General features: G+C 42.3%; 1 non-coding gene across 1 annotated transcript; it reads left to right on the top strand.

The window, feature by feature from the left end:
• The first annotated feature begins 9,687 nt into the window (after positions 1 to 9,687).
• Trnad-guc lies at positions 9,688 to 9,759 on the top strand. Its single transcript has one exon. It is a non-coding gene; the product is annotated as a tRNA-Asp (tRNA).
• The last annotated feature ends 9,540 nt before the right edge of the window (positions 9,760 to 19,299 follow it).

Genomic DNA, 19,299 nt, shown 5'->3' with positions numbered 1-19,299 from the left:
CAGCCTCGCCGCCCGCAGCTTGCAACAAACCAGTTCTGTGACTTCAGGCTGGGGTTGCAGTGGCGACGCGACCACACGCCGTACGGTTAGGCGGGGCGCTGATCCGTCACAGCTACAGACAGTTGAAGGCTGCAGGTGGTGTTCCCACGAGCTGGCCGCTCCAGGCCAGGCCGCTGGACCAGCCACAAGGGGGAAGCTGCGGCCTGGGGCGACCCTGCCGTCAGCTGGTCAGCAGCTCGTGGACTCCCCTGGTGCCCATATGGGCGGCGGGGAGAGGAGAGGAGGGGCCAAACAGCCACCCTCCTCGATCTCTTTCGGCCAGCGCTTGCCGGCCGTCTGTACTCGTGCAAAATATCGACCTAATACTTAATCCGTGGATAACACAAGAGAGATCAAATTTAATTGACGAAAGGAAGAAACATAAAAATGCAGCAAAAGAAGCAGACGAAATGCATTACAAACGTCTAAAACGTAAGATTGACAGGAAGTGCAAAATAGCTCTGCAGGAATGGCTATACGACAAATGTAAGAATTAGAAGCATATTTCTCAGGGGGAAAGATACACTGTTTACAGGACAACTACAAAGGGCTTTACAGACAAAAGAAGGAGCCATATCTACATCTACATACATACTCCGCAATCCACCATACGGTGCGTGGCGGAGGGTACCTCGAACCACAACTAGCATCATCTCTCCCTGTTCCACTCCAAAACAGAACGAGGGAAAAATGACTGCCTATATGCCTCTGTACGAGCCCTAATCTCTCTTATCTTTGTGGTCCTTCCGCGGAATGTAAGTTGGCGGCAGTAAAATCGTACTGCAGTCAGCCTCAAATGCTGGTTCTCTGAATTTCCTCAGTAGCGATTCACGAAAAGAACGCCTCCTTTCCTCCAGAGACTCCCACCCGAGTTCCCGAAGCATTTCCGTAACACTCGCGTGCTGATCAAACCTACCAGTAACAAATCTAGCAGCCCGCCTCTGAATTGCTTCTATGTCCTCCCTCAATCCGACCTGATAGGGATCCCAAACGCTCGAGCAGTACTCAAGAATAGGTCGTATTAGTGTTTTATAAGCGGTTTCCTTTACAGATGAACCACATCTTCCCAAAATTCTACCAATGAACCGAAGACGACTATCCGCCTTCCCCACAACTGCCATTACATGCTTGTCCCACTACATATCGCTCTGCAATGTTACGCCCAAATGTTTAATCGACGTGACTGTGTCAACCGCTACACTACTAATGGAGTATTCAAACATTTATCTATATTTAGAGTTAGCTGCCATTCTTTACACCAATCACAAATCCTGTCTCGTACACCACAGTATCATGAGCAAACTGCCGCACGTTGCTCTCCACCCTGTCCAAAAGCTCATTTATGTAGATAGAAAACAACAGCGGACCTACCACACTTCCCTGACGCACTGGTTCACGATGGAATACCAGTCCTGAGCAAAGAAAGGAAAGCTGAGAGGTGGAAGGAGTGTACAGTTTACACAGGGAAGATGAACTTGAATTCAATATTATAGAAAGGGAAGTGGACGTAGACGAAGATGAGATGGGAAATATGATACTGCGAGAAGAATTTGACAATGTCGAAAGAAGGCCCCTGGAGTAGGCGACATTCGTCAGAACTACTGATAACTTTGGAGAGCCAGCCGTGACAAAACGAACTATCAGCTTAATAAGTCATGGTTGCAAAATACTACTGCGAATTCTTTGTAGACGAATGATAAAACTGGTAGAAGCCGACCTTGGAGACGATCAGATTGGATTCCAGAGAAACCTAAGAACAACCGAGGGATTACTTATCTTAGAACATAGGTTACGGAAGAGCCATCTTACGCTTGTAGCGTTTACAGACTTAGAGAGAGCTTTTGACAATGTCGACTGGAATACTCTCTTTGACATTCTGGAAGTAGCAGGTGTGAAATACTGGGAGCGAAAGGGTATTTACGACTTATACAGAAACCAAACGGCAGTTGCAAGAAAAAAATGGTTCAAATGGCTCTGAGCATTATGGGAGTTCCTCTAGATCTTAGAACTACTTAAACCAAACTAACCTAATGACATCACACACATCCATGCCCGAAGCAGGATTCGAACCTGCAACCGTAGCAGTCGCGCGGTTAGAGGACTGAAGCGCCTAAAACCTCTCGGCCACAGCAGCCGGTGCAGTTGCAAGAGTTGAGGGCCATGAAAGCGAAGCAGTGGTTAAGAAGGGAGTGAGACAAGGTTGTAACCTGTCCCACATGTTATTCAACCTGTACATTGAGCAAGCACTAACGGAAACCAAAGAAGAATTAGGAGTATGAATTAAAGCTCGGGAAAAGAAATACGAAACCTTGAGGTTTGCCGATGACATTGTAAATCTGTCAATAACAGCAAAGGACTTGGAAAGGAGGGCATAATATGAACAACAGCAAAAGAAAACGAGGAAATGGAATGCAGTCTAATTAATCAGACGATGCTGACGGAATTATATTAGGAAACGAGTCTCTAAAAGTAATAGATGAGTTTTCTTATTTGGGCAGTGAAATAACTGATGATGGCCAGATTAGAGAGGATATAAAATGTAGACTGGCAACAATAACGAAAGCATTTCTAAAGAAGAGAAATTTCTTAACATCGAACAATGATATAAGTGTTAGGAAGGTTATTCTTAAAGTATTTGTATGGACTGTAGCCATATAGCGAAGCACAGGGGACAAACAGCTTAGAGAAAAGAGAATAGAATCTTTTGAAATGTGGTACCACAGAAATTTGCTGAAGTTTACATGGGTAGATCACGTAACTTATGAGGAAGTACCGAATAAAACTGGAGAGAAAGGAAATTTGTGCTACAACCTGATTAGAAGAAGGGATTAGTTGATAGAACACATTCTGGAACATCAAGGCATCATCAATTTAGTATTGGAGGAAATTATGGGCGATAAAAATCGTATAGGGGGAGACTAAGAGATGAATATAGTAAGCAGATTCAGAAGGATGTGGGTTGCAATAGTTATTCGGAGATGAAGAGGATTCAACAGGGTAGGGTAACATGGAGAGGTGCACCACATCAGTCTTCGGACTGAACACAACAACAACAACAACAACAACAACAACAATACTTCGCTTACCAATTCCAAATAAGGATGGTGTTGACAGGTATGAAAACACGGTGTCCAGGGCAGAGGTACACACTAACAAATGCTTATAACGAGAGAACTCACTTTATGTTGTTGGGTAAGTACGCTGTTGATAAACACTCTCCATGACGTGACACCATTTCACGAATGGCGCTGAGTCGTATGGCGCATGTTTACAGTGCACTCACCACGTGGACGCCAAAACGAAAGGTGTGTACTATGGTTAGTAGAGCTAAAGTTTGCAACATGTGTTCAGCAATGTGCAAGAAGAGAACGGAACGTCTATCCTCCCACTCGCAAATCAGTGCGACGCAAATCTCCGAAAAACAGGATGTTTGATTACAAATGCTGGAAAACTTCCTGAAACGCGTATGACTGAAGAGCCCGTGGAACATGTGCGCAAAGCATTCGACAGAAACCCACGTAAATCCATTAAACAAGCTAGGGGGGAATCCCCTTCGACGGCGCGCAAACATCTCCGGTTGCGTGCTTGCAAATTTTTGCACCATATTGGGTCTGAGGTTCACCGCAGACCATGTGATTTTGCTGTTGAAATGTTGCGTCGTAGACACGAAAGCGGCGACTACCTCAGTGCAGTGCTGTTTAGTGAGGACTCTACTCTCCACGTCTGTGGCAAAGTTACCCGACGTAACTGTCGAAGATGGGGAATTGAGGCTGCAGTAGAAGTGACTGAGTATGAAAGGGACACACAAAACGTGGATGTACTGTGGGGATTACATAAACATGCTGTGATTGGTCCATTTTTTATGGGCTCTACAGTGACAGGGCACATCTATCTCGGCATGTTTTCCAGCAGGATGGTGCCCCACCCAAATATCATGGCCGAGTTACCACATTTCTCCTCGAGACATTTTCTGAGCGTTGGGCTGGAAAGGGGAGGGGCTGGGGGGACTCCGCCAGGTATCAGTTCATTGGGATTTATCAAGGACTTCGTAGATGTGGTAGATTTCGCACAACAGATCTACGCCGCAGTACAGGCCATAACACACGTCATACCTATGAACGTGTGACGAGAGGAACTGTTTCGATAACTGTCGGGCTACCGGCCGGAGTGGCCTAGCGGTTCTAGGCGCTACAGTCTGGAACCACGTGACCGCTACGGTCGCAGGTTCGAATCCTGCCTCGGGCATGGATGTGTGTGAAGTTTAAGTAGTTCTAGGGGACTGATGACCTCAGAAGTTAAGTCCGATATTGCTCAGAGCCATTTGAACTGTCCAGCTGTATGTAAACCGTGTCCCCATTGAACTAAATCAACGTGCATAACAATGTTTAATGAGCCACGTACAATGTTGGACAAATAAAGTTATAAACCTTAATAAATACTGAAGTATAAACAAATGTTTTTGTGTATCTCTAGCCCTTACTATCGAACTATCTGTTTTATTAAGTAATAGTTGCAAAGTACTGACCCAAATACTTCAGCCCCGGATCTACGAAATTTCCTAACCACTGCAAAAACTTGATAACGCCCCGCTTCCCACTCGAGCGTTTGAGATAGTACATAAAAAATCGATTTTTCAAAAATATGTTCATTTTGTAGCGCACATCTTCATGTAGAGTTCGATGTATAAAACATATATGTCCGAGGAAATGTAAGAAATATCATCTGGTGTTAAGTAGGCCAAAGTGCAGTGCCACGCCTCTTCACACAGGATTCTTCTATCGCTCGTCATTGTATTTCGCTCTGTGGAATTCAAACGTGTATATTTTATAATGGAAGCCATCAAACCTGTATTCAGGACAGTGGAAATAATTTGTGACGGGGAGAATAAGAACTCCAGAAAATTTGCACTCTTTATGCCTGTTGGTAATAACTTTCTCTTTCGTGTGACATAAATATGGGAAACATTAAACCACTAAAGAAAAGAGACAAGCAAGGCAGTACACATTTCTTCAACCCTTAGATCCCAGCATTTTTTTCTCTCTAATCTTGCTACAGTGTTACACGGTGTGCTTTACTTTCTGAGAAAGAACCCATTACCTCATCAAAGTTCGTCAAACGTTTTTCTAAATCAAAAACCGAAATGTCGTTGTCTAGTATTGTAAAAACTCTTAATACGAGTAGTACCAAAGCTCGTGTGGTTTCTCAATTTGATTACGTGTATTTTGTCACTGTCTGCTAGATACAACGAAAGAGGCCTTTTTAATATTGCAGCAATTTAACACATGCCAGATAAACGAGACTGTTTTGGCACAAAGGGTCAATTTTATCTACTTCGTTTACATAAATAACGTGACAGAATATCATTCACAAATTACCAGTATCAAATGCCTATTAGTTCTATTACAATGAGAAATTTTATGTTGGGAAATAGTTTCACATTTCATTCATATGCTCCAGTTTCTCAAGCATGAGATCGAAAAGTAGTAATAGTCCGAAGTTTTTATATGAATTTGAAAGGAATCTAAGTGGGTACACTTTATGTGGCGCCCGAATGTGACAATAGTATTGATGTAAACTAAAACAAAACTACGATTTTTATAAACGATGTATGTCTCTGATAGGCTTTATAATGCGGATCGCTGACTGTGTACGACCGCAGAGCCAAAGATACTGCTTCTGGTCTGAGATTGTAGTGTTGGAGTAAGAGAGGGCTTGACGCACTGTTGTAGGTAGCTGTCTGTAAGTGAAAGTGGCAGTTTTTGTGGTTTGCTCTGTGTAGCCACCATTTGTTGGATTTATATAGAAATTACGAGAACATGGAAGCAGAAGTCTTCATGCAAGCAAGGTAAAGATGTTAAATAATTGTGATTTTCGTTTTGCCAACGCTCTGGTATAGATGAGTTGGTTAATAATTTGTAGCTGTTGAGTAACCCCAGAATGTACGTAAACTGATTGATAAAAAGGCTAGTTAGATATTTCACTTTTTTAATGTTTCTAAGTTTTTTTAACAGAGCTGTATGTAATTTGATGATTTGCATTTATGCGGTTTCATGAGGTTAGATAATACTTGCTGTATTGTTCGTGAATTAATTAGTAAATATGCTTCAACTGTCAGATGTTTTTCAAAAGACAAACTTAACTAGCCATCTAATTTTGTTAAAAAAAACCCTCAGTGCTAGTAATTCACCATAATCAGTACCGCCTCCCTGTCCAGGTCATATGTTTTTCAAAGAAGTTGGATTTTTCTGAAATGTTTTCATTTATCAGCCAAAAGAATACCATGTGCATTTCAAAGTATTATGCCCAGCATTGCACAGTGCTGAGCCTGTAGCTAGCATATTTTTATTTTTTTTAGAAAAGAGACCAGAATATATCGCGTTTCACCGTTGCTGCTCTAGAGGTACTATTTGTATGCCCTCGCCATTATTCAGTGTATTCCATACATAGCAGAATAATTTTACTAAGTATACAAAATATTTGATTAATTAAAAGAACTTTACAATTTGGAATCGTCATATTCTTCTATATAATTTGTGTGATGTTCCCGTTTCTTCTCCTTCCTCGTTCTAACAATCCTGCCATCACTGATTCTGTAACTACCCTCCAGTTAACTTCACTGGTTTAGTTATCCCACCTTTATTTTCCGGTTAGGCCTTATTACATGTTCGCACAACGCGTTTTCCGCGCTATTCCTAGAATAGAACCTTAAGCACCTGCTAACCAGGGACTGTACAACTGGGCCTTAGTAGTGTAGTGATCTGGTAAAAATTTTCTGTCAATTTTCATTTTCTTGGATACACCGAGAAGACAATATGTAATCTTTCTTGCCCGTTTTCCTGTTAGTCGTTTATTTTCACTCTGATAGTCTGAATCTATGGATTCGCTAATAATTATACCAACGCTGATCATTCGCACACCCAGTCAACCACATAAACAAACAGCGACAGGTACTCACCCGTTGGGGTTTATTCAGCTCAGTTCGTTTAGCCCTCTCCTCTTCTGTCTGCGGAAAACTTTTTTCATTTCTAGATGCGACGAGGATTCTCCTGGCTGAGACATCACTTACACTATGTAAGCATTCAAAAATCAACTTACGATTAGTTCCGAAATCAACTTTGACTGTGTTTAAAAATGTTCAAAAGCAAACTGGGATGCTTTTCAAAATCATATGAATAATCGATAGACCAACGTGCGCTGGATGTTATGCGCTTTGTGAAAAAGGATTTTTCTTCAAGATTGTGAACTTGGCGCCTCCTGAAATTGCCGCCCCGGGCAGACACCCGGTGCCCCCACCCCCCACCCCCACCCTTCCCGGCCCCTTGCCCCAGACCCAGGCCTGAATTATTTACAAATGAATGGGAGGAATTGGTGGAAATCGAATTCGGGGAAAATCAGTTTGGGTTCTGGACAAATGTAGGAATATTCGATGTCTTACAGGACCTACAACTCTTCTTAGAAGACAGACTGAAGAAAGGCAAACCTACGTTTATATCACTTGAATCGTATATATTTAAAAGGGCATCAGCCTATAATTTTATGATTTCGAGTTTGCTATTACATCAGGTACTACATATGTAACTGCACAAACTGACATTGAGGCATCAATCTGTTAGTTATTGAACATTCTGCAAGTTTCTATAAAACAATGTAATTTTTGTAGAGGCTTCAATCAATTACCCATGCCCTTTCAAAACTAAAGATGTACAGAGTCGGGACTCGTAACCCTTTGAAAATGAAATTCAGAGGGTGTCATATATCATTTCTGCTCCCAACCCCTCTGTAAGTTTCAGAAGAAACCGGAAGTATTCCGAAAGTGACATTGTTTACGAACGCTTTTTCACATTCTGTTTTCAGTGACGCAAGAAAGAGTTTTATTACTCCTTCTACGACGATCAATGGACCGATTATACTTTTCGCCTGTGTCTCCAACGTGACTGCGCCAGAAGGGCCAGGTTATGCATTTGGTTATGTTCCAGGTAATTCCAGTACAATCAAGAAATTGGAACACTTGGTTTTCTATGAAGAAATTTTGAATTGGCCTGTAAAGAACGACAGCCAAGATGACGGGTGAATGGACTGTCAGACACTGATTATTGTTATAGAATGATGCATTAGTATTCTCAAATATAGTACTGTATGTTCTATATTGTATGCAGTCAACGTAATGTTATTTCACTAATATTTTACATGTGGTTTTATAAAAAGGTATTGGTTTCCATAGTTTGGTGATTACTTACATTACCAGAATATAACTTAAAAAGTTCAATCTCTTGTCCAACAATCACATTTACATCAATAACAACAATGCCAAGGAAGTTTCCCATATAAAGTTATTATGAAATTCAAACAGTTTTTCTCACTTTCTCACAAATGTGTCTTGGTTAACTTCACGCTTTTTAAAAATAAACGATTCATTTGTAGGTTTACAGAAAACTCTTGCAACGTTGGGTGGAAAATATGCGATGAAACTGAACTTAGCAGGACTAAAATACAGAGAGCGAGAGGCAACTGACAACACGTTATTTACCACTAGCCAGCTGTTATAAGAGACAAAGGACATGAAAGGGAAGCAGTACTTCAAAAGGCAGTGAGACAAGTCATAGCCTTTTCCCGATGTTATTCAGTCTGTAAACTGAGGAAGTGGAAAAGCAAACAGACGAGGTATTTGGAAGGGGATGTAAAGTTCAGGAAGAAGGAATAAAAAGAAGAAGACCTTCGTATTACAGAAACATGTTTCAGTACATTTGAACATCATCAATGGCCCATGTTTTATTCAGATCTGGAAAATACAACATACACTACTCAATAATTATTGAACGAAAATTTGGGCAAAAATCAGTTCATGCGTGCATGACTATTAAAAGGAGGTGCAACAAAATCTCCTAGAGACAAATGTAATGTTTAGAATAAATTTAAAAAGTTGTAGGCCTAACTTTCGTTCAGTAATTATTCCGAGAAACACACCAGAATAAAACAGACACACTGATGGTGGTGGAAATGTGCTGAAGCACAAGTGTTCTTTGCATAAACAAGAGAAATTTTTTGCCATTAGATTGGAGTATTCATCCGTCCTAGTTGTTATACCACTATCTTAACAGTAAAAAAATAAAATTAAAGGGCATGTCCTGCTATCAGAAGTCTTGTACAGCACCAAAATATCACGTGCGAGCCATATCAATGAACACTTGATTAAAAAAGAAAAAGCCAAAGTTTCCTCAACTGGCGGATTACTTTTGTTTTATGCTTTAGGAATGGTTGGTGAAAACCTGCGACTGTAGAGACAGTGCGTTTGGTTGTGGAATGACTTTTTCTGCTGGCAGGCACGATTTTCTTTTGTTTAGTTCTTGGACACTCCCAGTTACGATTTTCTGTTATATATTTATTACATGACAAATTTCCGAGAAATAATTCCCATTGTCAAATGAGCATTTTTGTGTATTGTGGTATGTACGCGTAATGCTTTCGATGTGTGAGTTGCTGCATCACCATTGTGTTGCGTTTATGAAAGAAAATCGTCACTGGCAACAGAAAACGCTATTTTATGAAGAAATAGGTTCACAAAATACTTAACACTTATACTTTCTTCTTCATTATACACTTTGCCTAACGATACGACTGTACTCGTTCCACTGTGTGAAGCGTTCGCAGTCCTCGGTAGTATAGTGGTTAGTATCCCCGCCTGTCACGCGGGAGACCCGGGTTCGATTCCCGGCCGGGGAGAAATATTTTACCTTCTAAAGGAATACCGTTGTGTTTGAGAACGTTAATTTAATGACCATGACATGTTGTGGTGTTTATCTTTTTAGGCAGAAAATACAATTTCCACATTTTCATATATTATCATTGATGTATGACAATTACACAACTTCGGAAGGACAGATAAAATATGTTCATAATTTACAAATTTATAGACATATTATTGACATAATTTATCACATCTGTCGTAGTGTTCAACAAGTCGTAGCGGTTTCGAGGGTAAGAACGTTCAGGGTATGCTACAACAACGTGTCTGACATTTTGTCTTGAGAAGCCATAGATGCACTCTAGGTCCACCCTGTCTTCGACGACTCATCCGGTTCCGGTTTAGTATATATTTTGTCGTCGAGGGAAGATCAGGTTCCCGCGGTTTGCGTTTGGCTTCGAGAAAGCTGTGGAGCACCAGTGGAGTATTATTATACATTACGACCCTTTCAACTAAGCTTGGCGGAGATGAAGTTATGGTGTAACAGGTTGCTAGCTTTTCTGAGTGGGGGATGTCTCGACTGGAGTCTGTTGGTTCGGGCAGGGGACAGCTGCCAGTTTTTGCAGATTTTCGTGTATTCTATCAGGGGATTATTATTTCTTCTCATGTTAGCTGGTGAAATGAAGGTCAGGGCAGGCAGCCCTGGATTTCAGACTGTGCCAGTAACCATCCGCATTGTTTAATTTAGTTTCGCATCTGCCAGCTTCTTGTGGCTGCTGTTTATCCAGACAGGGCTGCAATACCCTGCCGCTGATGATAAGGCCGAGAGCTGACGATCGTAAGCTCGACGCTTCTGAACCCCATGCTGCGCCACATAATTTTGCAGAATATTATTTCTTGAACTCAGCGTAGCTGCAGATTTTGTTGCATGCAGTTTAAATGACAGTGTTCTGTCAAGTATAGCTCCAAGATGCCTGAACCAGGCGAATACCTCGAAAATTATGTCCAGTTCACGGTAGTCTAGGACATTATTTCAAGGGGTTCGCCAAAACTCTTTTCCAAAATGGCGGGTCTCGAAGTTAGGCGTATTACTGCTTCCTTAGTTTGGGTGGCATTGTCATAATAATAATAATAATAATAGTAATAATAAATTATTATTATTATTTTACAATTAAACCTATAGTGCCGATTGTTACATAAGTGTGACGCCGGGAATTTATCACATTATTTACACAAGAAATTTATATTTGCCGCAAATGCCCGATTTACAGTTATATAACAACGATAGGAATGCATTTGATTTCGCTGCTGTGGAAATTTATTCTGGCAGCTTCTTTGTGTTCTAACAATGTTAACAACAGCATCGCGACACCACTAAGGATCAGTTACGTGGAGGTCGGTTCTTTGATTTTCAACAATAGGCTATTTCTTATTTCCTCGTGGCAAATGCATTACATTGTCTGTTGTGTATCAGCGTGTGTCAACAGGTCATTCAGCTTCTAGTGTGTCAATCCGGCAAAAGTGAACCGTGTGTAAAGAAAAGAAAGTACGATGACAATTACGTTAGGTTTGGATTTCCGTATATAGGATTGTCCACGACCACAGCGCGTTGTTTGTGGCGGCATTCTTGTTAACAGTAGTCTGAGGCTTTCTCTGCTTAAACACTATCTAGAAACTAAACAGCCCACCCCCGTAAACAAATGTGCTGAATTTTTTTACACGAAAAGCTAAGGAATGGAAGAATAAATAAACTAATTTTGTATTCGCTACAAGCAGTGACAATCAGAATCCTTTTGAAGCGTCTTATCGTGTTTGCTACAGAACTGCTAAAACTGCAAAACCTCATTCAGTAATTGAAGATTTAGTGTGCCAACGTGTAAAGGATGTAGTACAGAGCATTCTTAGAGAATCTTTCACATAAACATTAGTATGGTACCGTTGTCCGACAGTAGAATCAACCGCCAGATTAAAGACATGTCAAAGTATGTCGAAAATGAAATTTTGGAAAGAGTTCGCGCCAGTCCTTTTGCGATTCGTCTTGACGAATCGACTGTGTTGCCAATTTAGCCATTTTGTTACTTTTCGTCTGTTATATTAATGGGAAGTCGGTAGATGAGAACTACGGGAGGAGACATATTTAAGTTAATCGACGAATACTTTCGCGAATGTTGTCAAACTGAAACCGATAGCGCCGAACGCTTCTTGGAGACATTGTTGCATTCATAGACGAGCTACTGTCTCTAAACGCATGTCCGATGGGTTGAAATCTGCACTGGACGATGCGGTGAAAATAATTACTTTTATTAAGGCTCGCCCTACAAATTGACGCATCTTTGCATTGCCTTATGGGGGAAATGGGAATCATTTGTAAGTGTTTATTGTCTCACTCGAAGATAAGTGGCTGTCTCGAGTGAGAACTGTTTCCAGGCTTTCCAGACAGCATGAGCTGAAAGACGGGATTTACGTTTATCTCACCAGCCTTGCCTCCCACAAAGCAAAGTGCATCGAAGATGAAATCTGGCTTATACGATAGAGATTTTTTCAATCTCCCTGGGAGTCAAATTTAAACTGTTTATATTGTGCAAGACAGTAACGAACCATTTATTAAAGAACTTTATTTCTGGGAAACGTGATTCAGTTGGAATAAAACGGAGCACGTTGATACCCTTGAAGACTTCCTGGTGAAAAATCATCTTTCTTTGGACGAAAACGTCAGGAACATGATTAAAGGGTTAAAGAACATTTGAAGGGACTTACAAAAACCGTCAGAGAATATTTCTGTTATGTCCAAAAATAACGGTTGGATTTGCAATCCCTTCGAAGAGCCAACAATTTTAGAATCCACGTTCAGCGACAATTGCTAAAGCTTAAAAAGCTACAGGACAACCGAAGACCTCCGAAAATAATGCAAGTAGTGCGTTCTTTGGCATGCCTGTCCTTGCACCTCCTTAACGAAACACCATTGTCAGGGCTATTCAATATTCGTTTTAAAAGTAGCGTCCTTCTGTTGACGTGGATAGCTAAGATATACCGGGTGTCCCACTCAAACCTCCCTGATTTCAAGGACCCAGGAGACAAAAACCAAAGTAGATATGACAACGAAAAATGCAGCACATTGTAGAGCATCTCAAAGAATTTACACTACTGGCCATTAAAATAGCTACACCACGAAGATGACGTGCTACAGACGCCGAATTTAACCGACAGGAAGAAGATGCTGTGATATGCAAATGATTGGCTTTTCAGAGCATTCATACAAGGCTGGCGCCAATGGCGACACCTACAACATGCTGATATGAGGAAAGTTTCCAACCGATGTCTCATACACAAACAGCAGTTGACTGGCGTTGCCTGGTGAAACGTTATTGTAATGCCTCGTGTAAGGAGGAGAAACGCGTACCATCACGTTTCCGACTTCGATAAAGGTCGGATTGTAGTCTATCGCGATTGCCGTTTATCGTATCGCGACACTGCTGCTCGCGTTGGTCGAGATCCAACGACTGTTAGCAGAATATGGAATCGGTGGGTTCAGGAGGGTAATACGGAAAGCCGTGCTTGGATCCCAACGGCCTCGTATCACTAGCAGTCCCTGAGTCAGCAGATGGGGACGTTTGCAAGACAACAACCATATGCACGAACAGTTCGACGACGTTTCCAGCGGCATGGACTATCAGCTCGGAGACCATGGCTGCGGTTACCGTTGACGCTGCATCTCTTGTTCGCATTGACGGCACTTGTGAACACTGGACGTTACATTTCAGATGTGTTACGACCCGTGGCTCTACCCTTCTTTCGATCCCTGCGAAAGCCTACATTTCAGCAGGATAATGCACGACCGCATGTTGCAGGTCCTGTACAGGCCTTTCTGGATACAGAAAATGTTCGACTGCTGCCTTGGCCAGCACATTCTCCAGATCTCTCACCAACTGAAAACGTCTGGTCAATGGTGGCCGAGCAACTGGCTCATCACAATACACCAGTCACTACTCTTGAACTGTGGTATCGTGTTGAACCTGCATGGGCAACTGTACCTGTACGCGCTATCCAAGCTCTGTTTGACTCAATCCCCAGGCGTATCAAGGCCGTTATTACGGCCAGAGGTGGTTGTTCTTGGTACTGATTTCTCAGGATGTATGCACCCAAATTGCGTGAAAATGTAATCACATGTCAGTTCTAGTATAATATATTTGTCCAATGAATACCCGTTTATCATCTGCATTTCTTCTTGGTGTAGCAATTTTAATGGCCAGTAGTGTATATTCCCACATCAGAAGTGGAAAAGTATGTCGCCATAGAGCAGCATGGTCGCAAGAAGTGAAAATGGCGACACAGCAGTGCGCACAAGCAGTAGTGTGGTTTACAGAAACAAAATCGCCGTTTACTGTGCAAATAAATTATCTTCGTGTGTATGAATGTGATCCATCTGATGTGAAAACATTTAAGGAATGGTATAGAAAGTTTTTGACGACTCGAAGTGTTCTGAAACATTCTGGCAGTGCACGTTATGAAGTTTCAGAAGAGACGGCGGAGGACATCAGAGAAACGTTTCTCAGAAGCCCACGTCAGTCAATTCGTCGAGCATCTAGGCAACTTGATGCACCTCGATCAACATTGCATCGTGTAGTTCACCGGCGTCTTTGTATGTGTGCTTACAAAGTGCAAATTCTATAACATCTGACGCCGAACGAAAAACCACGCCGACGTCAATTTGCTGCAGATATGCTGCAGTGTATTGATATGGATGCCAGCTTTCTGGAAAGATGTTTATACTGAGATGAGGCAACCTTTCATCAATGAGGAAGGGTTAATACGCATGATGTTTGGATTTGGGATTCGCAAAATCTGTATGTTGTCATTGAACATGTTCGTGATAGCCCTAAACTAAACATCTGGTGCAGGCTAATGCACGATAGAATTGTTGGACCGTTCTTCTTTGTGGAACAAACAGTGAATGGGTCAGTGTATCTGGACATGTTGGAGCAGTCTGTGTACCCTCAGATACAAGACTTGCAACCCAACATCGTTTTTGAACTAGATGGACCTCCGCCGCATTGGTCAACGGCTGTTCGCAAGTTCCTGGATAGGAAATTTCCCAATCGTTGGATCGGGCGCGGAGGACCCATTGCCTGGCCACCACGTTCACTCGACATTACGCCGCTTGATTTCTTCACGTGGGTATTTATGAAGGACCGCGTGTATGCGACCAAAGTGGACGACATTCCTACATTGCGACATCGTATCACTAATGCGATTGCAACAATAACAAAGGAAATATTACAAAGAACTTGGCGAGAAATTGAATACAGACTCAATATTCATCGTGCTACAAAAGGGTCACATGTAGAGATATATTGATGATAAATAAATAAATAATGTGAGGTGCTCTACAATGTGGTGCAGTTTTCATTGTTGTATCTACTGTGTTTTTTTTCCCCTGGGTCTTTGAAATCAGGGAGGTGTGTGTGGGACACCCTGTACTGTAAAACAGTAGTCCTGAATAAGCTTTTTCCGCTTTATACAATAAATTATTAACTGAGTCTGAAAATCTGCATTCCATTTCTGCATTAGTCACTTTCCACTTTTAAAAAATCGGCAATAAAAGTGTATTGAATGCATTGGGACTCAAGAATTCGTAGGATTTGGCCACATTTCCGTGTTATAGACGTTCTGCTTTGATCAAATTTTACTGTACAAGCTAAATATGAGCGGAGCTAGGGCTGAGCCTTGAGGGAGACCATTGCTGAGAGCCTTCTGGCCACTAGTGGTACCGTCTATAATTATTCTGAATGGTCAGTCAGTCAGCATGTCCACAGCTCGTTGTCTAGAGGCTAGCATTGCAACCTCTGGATCACGGGGTCGCGGGTTCGATTCCCGGCAGGGTTTGCCTAGGGACTGGGCTAGATTGGAGTGCGTAAAAAAATTGGACTGTGCAAAAATTGGGTCTTTGTACGGGCGCTGACTATCGCGCAAACACCATCAGTCAACATTCTGTTGGGTTGGGTTGGGATTGATTTGGGGAGGAGACTAGACTGCGAGGTCATCGGTCTCATCGGATTAGGAAAGGATGCAGAAGCAAGTCGGCTGTGCCCTTTCAAAGGAACCATCCCAGCATTTGCCTGAAACGATTTAGGGAAATCACGGAAAACCTAAATCAGGATGGCCGGACGCGGGGTTGAACCGTCGTCCTCTCGAATGCGAGTCCAGTGTGCTAACCACTGCGCCATCTCGTTCGGTCTCAAAATGTTGTTAAGCAGTTGTGTTATTCCTGTACAGGGTATTACACGGAGCAGCTTCTCCACGGTACCATAAGCTGCAGACAGGACAATAAATACAGCAGAGGTCGTTAATTGTTTCTCGTAGCTAGTGTATATGTACAAGATGAGAATAATCAACTATACGGAAAAAACGTAAATTAGTTACAAACTACAGCTTTCACACACTTTATTCAACATGTAAACGTCACAACAGATCAGAATGAGATTTTCACTCTGCAGCGGAGTGTGCGCTGATATGAAACTTCCTGGCAGATTAAAACTGTGTGCCCGACCGAGACTCGAACTCGGGACCTTTGCCTTTCGCGGGCAAGTGCTCTATCAACTGAGCTACCGAAGCACGACTCACGGCCGGTACTCACAGCTTTGCTTCTGCCAGTACCTCGTCTCCTACCTTCCAAACTTTACAGAAGCTCTCCTGCGAACCTTGCAGAACTAGCACTCCTGAAAGAAAGGATATTGCGGAGACATGGCTTAGCCACAGCCTAGGGGATGTTTCCAGAATGATATTTTCACTCTGCAGCGGAGTGTGCGCTGATATGAAACTTCCTGGCAGATTAAAACTGTGTGCCCGACCGAGACTCGAACTCGGGACCTTTGCCTTTCGCGGGCAAGTGCTCTATCAACTGAGCTACCGAAGCACGACTCACGCCCGGTACTCACAGCTTTACTTCTGCCAGTACCTCGTCTCCTACCTTCCAAACTTTACAGAAGCTCTCCTGCGAACCTTGCAGAACTAGCACTCCTGAAAGAAAGGATATTGCGGAGACATGGCTTAGCCACAGCACAACAGATATTCAGATTTAGGTTGTGTTCGATATGCCTGCCATCATTGGCGATGATGTGGCGCAGACGAATAACGAAATTCTGCAGGACCCGCTGAAGTGTCGATAACATCCTGAATGGCCGTTTTCAACTCAGCAGTGGTTCTGGGGTTATTGCTGTACACCTTCTCTTTAATATAGCCCAACAAAAAGGAGTCGCATGTGTTCACATCTGGAGAATATGGCGGCCAATAGAGGCCTATGCCAGTGGCCTCGGGGTACCCCAGAGCCAGAATGCGGTCCCCAAAGTGCTCCTCCAGGACATCATACACTCTCCTGCTTCGATGCAATCGAGCCCCGTCTTGCACGAACCACATGATGTCGAAATCAGGTTGACTTTGGATATTGGGGATGAAATCATCTTTCAAAACCTTCACGTATCGCTCGGTAGTCAACGTGCCATTAAGGAATATCGCGCCTATTATTCCGTGACTGGACAATGTACACCACACAGTCACCCGTTGAGGGTGAGGAGACTTCTCGATCGCGAAATGCGGATTCTCAGCCCGCAAATTCACCTGTTTTGCTTATTGGCGAACCCGTCTGAATGAAAGGGGGCTTCGTCGCTAAATCGAACCGTACGTCACATAGTAATTCGCATCATGCCAAGTGGACAATCGTGTAGTTTGAACGTCCTAACGCAAACCGTTTAGAAGTTATGACGATTTTATTTCATATAGTTCAATGATCGTCATCATGTAGGTTGCCTAAGACAGGATTCCACACAGCCAGTCTGGTCGGAATCTGGCCTCTTCAACACGAATCTCCTCCTGTACCTCGATGCGTATTCTGTAGCTTCACGTTCGTAGGTGCAACCTGCTCGTCTCTCCTGGAGGGTGCTAAGCAAGCAACAACATTAGCTGTTGCACAGTCTTCATGACATCCTAGCTCAATACGTCGCTATGAGTCCTAGCAACTTGCACAACAATGCGCCCATGGATTTCAAAACAACTTACAAGTCCACGCACTCATGTAATAATAACGAGAAAACTCGACGCTTGGATTTGTACACGGTGGGACAGTACTCTGTTCGCAATTTCGTTGATTTACTCTGCCTGCACGGCTAGATGTCGTAGCCCCTTGGTGACGTGTTGTGAGACCGATGACCGCAAATATTGAGAACAGCGATCTCTGGAACTATTTTGACTCGTACCTAGATTCCCGCTTGCAATATGAAATAAAGTAAAAAACACTTTAATAATTAAATTCTAGTGTCACACACCTTTCCCGTAAAAATAAATAAACAAATAAAATCATTTTTCAATTCCTTCCGCGGGAATACAGGTTGCACTGTTCTTGAATCAATTTTTTATGCTGATTCTAGAAGCGGAATACAGGTTGCACTGTTCTTGAATCAATTTTTTATGCTGATTCTAGAAATAACTATCGTTTTGTCTATCACGTCAGGTTTTTGCACTTCTGAGCCCACAATTATATTCTAACACCATTTCACAAAACTGGAGTTTTTAATCAAAGCATATTTAAAAACAAAATAATTTAAAAAACACTCTTACGAACTCCCTTAACTTGTTTTGTGACTACCGTGTATAAAAACAAGAAGTCAACAGTATTCCATAAATTTTTAAAATTTCTCTTCTTTGGCCTCCTGCCCCTCTTCAACATCCAACAGTAGTCGGCCAACACAGCTGCTTTTCAGTGTGGCTGGTGCCACCTCTTCATATTTCGGTGAAAACGTTTGCTCTGCTCTTCAATATCATATCCCAAATTTTCCAGAAAGTAGTCAGACTTTCTGACTCATTTAACAACCCATCTTCTTGAAATTTTGCGACAATAATGGCCTTGTAATTAGGATCTTTGTTATTCCATAGAAAGTTCTCAGTAACTGATCGGGATGCAGTAACGCACCATTTCCTCTTTTCTTCATTGTCTCCTCAGAATCTTCACCCTCCATCAGTTTCTATATTTGAGGACTAAAAAAAGTTTCAGCTTTCAATTTGTCTCGTGTTGTGAAGGGAAATTTCTTGGAAAGGAACTTGAAACAGGGTCCATTCTGTGGTAGAGATTTTGCAAATTACTTCATCAAGCCCAATTTTATTTGTAGAGGTGGAAGCAAGACTTTTTTTTTGGTTCTACAAGCAGTTCGCGCGAGATGTGTTTAGTTGCAGACACAAAATCTCTCCGCTGTGACCAAACTCCCCCAGTCCAATGTCTGTGGCTTGCCCGACTGTCCAGTTCACATAGAGAGCAAGGCACTCTTGTGTACCCACCTTGTTGCTCCAATAGTATACCGATAACTTTGAAGTCACCGCAAATAAGCCAAGTCTGTTCCTCATACTGGATACTTGTTACGAGTGTCTTCATGTTCTCATACGTCGCTTTCATCCGAACTGAACGGCCTACAAGCCTTTCAGGCTCCACGTTGATGAATGTATAAAAGTCTCTTTTTATGTAGGATCATTTTAAATGGCACAGAAGCGCATTAACTCGTTTATGGTACTGGAGTGAACCAAGGACTGCTTCT

This window comes from Schistocerca americana, chromosome 9 (genome assembly GCF_021461395.2).
Source record: "Schistocerca americana isolate TAMUIC-IGC-003095 chromosome 9, iqSchAmer2.1, whole genome shotgun sequence".
Taxonomy (NCBI): Eukaryota; Metazoa; Arthropoda; class Insecta; order Orthoptera; family Acrididae; genus Schistocerca; species Schistocerca americana.
This window is presented reverse-complemented; position numbering and strand designations above follow the sequence as displayed.